Here is a 2,875-nt window from a genome sequence, read left to right as displayed (position 1 = left end):
GTTTTTATAAGGATTTTCCTGGTCCAATAAATGGATGCTAAAATCAATTAAAGATTACAAACTTGACAGTTTAGGAGTATGAAACTTGGAGTCATCGTAGCTAGAGACGATGAATTAAAGGAGTAAACCACAGTGTTTCCAGGAGCAGGGCAAGACTTTCATTTCTTGTCCTGCTAAAAACATCATACCTGCAACCTAATCCCTTATAATTAAATCACAAATTAGGTAGGCAGCATTCACAGGATACTACTTATGTGGTTGCTGATCTTTTCTAATGTGAGCTAAAGAAGTTAATTTTACTTGGAGCTTTTTTTTATGTAGGTGCTGTTTTTAATGTCCAGAAACTCACTGCGAGCTAAGTCTGCTTGTCCTGTTAGCCACCTCCCTGAGGATGGAATAAATGGCCAGAAATCTCTGCTTCCAGGCACACAAGAGCTACTTTCGCTATGTCTGTGACTTCAGCAGAGGAAACTGAAGAACTAAAGTGGTGTTGAGGCAAGTAACTGTTCCTTTTCCTTAAGAGAGGCCGCAGCATCTTGTTACTGCCTAACTACTCCCCTAAATGGCATAATAGAGGGTTTCTGTGGATGCTCTGGGACATGTGAGAAGTGAGTGCTCATACTCAGTATGGCCTCGGATTCCAAAATGCTCTTCCATCCTTTAGGAAATGCTTGGAAAGATGTCACTATGAAAGGAACTTGAACAAGACTCTGCTGTGCCCTTTCATGGGTTTAAAATCCACTTATCTGAAAGTGTGCAGTTACATTTTGTCCTTTTTCATCATTTAAATGAATCTTCTTGATCTGGAGAAATAAAAGCAATTTAAAAAATTAGAGATTTTGTTTTCATATGTGCTGCCAAGTCTGATGCTGCAAAGTAACTGCTGAATTGGCACAAGCAGTTTGAGAGAGCCAGCAGATTTAGGAAGGGAGAAGATAAACCTTATTATGTTTCTTTGCCAAAGGAGAAAAGAAACGATATTGACTTAAATGTGGGAAATTTAAAAGGGGCCATATGTTCTCACTTTGTGCTTTGTTTCTAATAGATAGACAGAAATCTTTGAAGTGTGGATTGGCACAGTAGGGTGCATGCTTCTGTAGAGAAAAGATGCTAAATGGGGAGGATGTGAGGGGGCACATGAAACTCTATTAGCCATGCAACAGCAAAGAGAGAAAGGCAAATCCAATGATAATGTACATCTGTTTCAGGGAATTTATAAGCTTTGAACATTTTTTATGTGCAGATAAGTGGATCCTTTTCTTACCATAACTTAGAACTTCAAAGCAGATTGTGTGGATAATGCAAATTGCTGAAATATGAGATTTTTCTACAAAGAGGTTTCCAAAAAAGAAAAAAAAAAAGAATTAAGGCTAATTGATGCCACAGTCTTTTATGTACAGTGTAAAAACTCTACAAAAATTGATTTTTATGAACTAAGAAATTGATGAAAAAATATTGAAGTCTGCTGTTTGCATTCAGGGACTGCAATTTGAAACTGAGGTTCTGTGAATTAAACATTTGTCTCTGATATCACTACAGCAATATAGTAACATAAATTAAGATGTGTAACCAGACTGTAATTGTATCAAAGTCTGCCATGTCATAGGAATGTAAAACTCATGAGTGAGGCATGATACGTAGCACCCGATGTGTAAAACAGGAATTTCTAGGATATGAGAGAAGTGATTACAAGAGACAAAAATAATGGGGAGGAGGCAGGAGTTGGAGGATACTTGCATGGTAAATCTTGGGAGTAGAACTTTTTAACTGCAGAGAAAAAAATGATTTTTTCTCTGAGCTAGGGACTTGCTGCTGGACCTGGGGATGCTGCCTGCATTCCAGCTGGGTGATATACATGTTCCCCTTCAAAGTGCAAGGCTATTACATTCTGTGCAAGAAACACATTGGTACAGGCATTTTGAAGAATCTCATTTATTGCACATGCTGCAGAGGTGCATTCCCTTCCCCTCTTGTCAGCCTCAGCCTATAAAGCCCATTTTCTATTTCTCTCTGAGCTGTAACTTCAGCAGATGAGTGTTGGGTGCTGTAGGCAACCAGAAGTGGGAGCTCATGTCCCATAGCTGAGACACCGCTCAAGTTGGGCTTTGGCTGGCAACCCCAGGAGGTCCTGCTCTGCTGTCTGAGCAAGCCACGGAACCTTCCTCATCTCAGCCCTGGATTTTTTCTCCCATCTTCCAAATCCTTGCGCAATCTTGCTCACCGGCTTCTCCAGACACTCAGCAATAAATCACGGCAAGAGATTTTCTGGGGAAAGTGCCAGGCCTTGATACCTTGAAATAAGGACGAACATTGCTGTTCCGGATGAATGCACAAATACCTTTCAGAGGAAATGAATTTAAACAAAAGCAAGGATAGTCTTTGCAGCACAAAGATTCAAGATGAGTCTTAAATCCACTCCTGTTTGTTTTCCTTTCATACCTTTGCAATGTGGTTCACATCCAGGCCTCTCTCCTCCTCCTTCAGATGTACCCTCTTTGCATTTCCTGAGTACTGTTCTGCACACCTCACAGGGCAGCACGCAGCATGACCCCTCCAGTCTATTCAGTTCATCAGCTTTCATAACCCACACTCAGTGGAAATCCTCAGCACACCGATAGTTCAGTGGGTTTTCCTCACTCCGGATGGGCCTCGGTGCCTTTGCAGAGTGGGGACATTTCCGAGGCACACTGTCAGCCACTGTGCCAGCAACAGAGACACTGAGAAGGCTGTGATCCTGCTCCAATCTCTCTGACCTAAGCCCAACCCCAAGATGAGGTGCCTTGTGCAACAATTTTCTTCTGGAAAGGTTTCCAAGGGTAGCCCTATCAGGTTCCAGAAGGAAGGTTTCCTAGGGCAGCCCTAGCGGGTTCCGGAA

General features: G+C 41.8%; 1 long non-coding RNA gene across 1 annotated transcript; it reads right to left on the bottom strand.

Moving 5' to 3' along the window:
* Positions 1-1,447: 1,447 nt before the first annotated feature.
* On the bottom strand, positions 1,448-2,529 carry LOC116217130. The gene is made up of 2 exons (XR_004161182.1): positions 2,440-2,529; positions 1,448-2,338 (listed from the first exon to the last, which is right to left on the bottom strand). It is a non-coding gene; the product is annotated as an uncharacterized LOC116217130 (long non-coding RNA).
* Positions 2,530-2,875: the final 346 nt, after the last annotated feature.

This window comes from Meleagris gallopavo, chromosome 13 (genome assembly GCF_000146605.3).
Source record: "Meleagris gallopavo isolate NT-WF06-2002-E0010 breed Aviagen turkey brand Nicholas breeding stock chromosome 13, Turkey_5.1, whole genome shotgun sequence".
NCBI lineage: Eukaryota > Metazoa > Chordata > Aves > Galliformes > Phasianidae > Meleagris > Meleagris gallopavo.
This window is presented reverse-complemented; position numbering and strand designations above follow the sequence as displayed.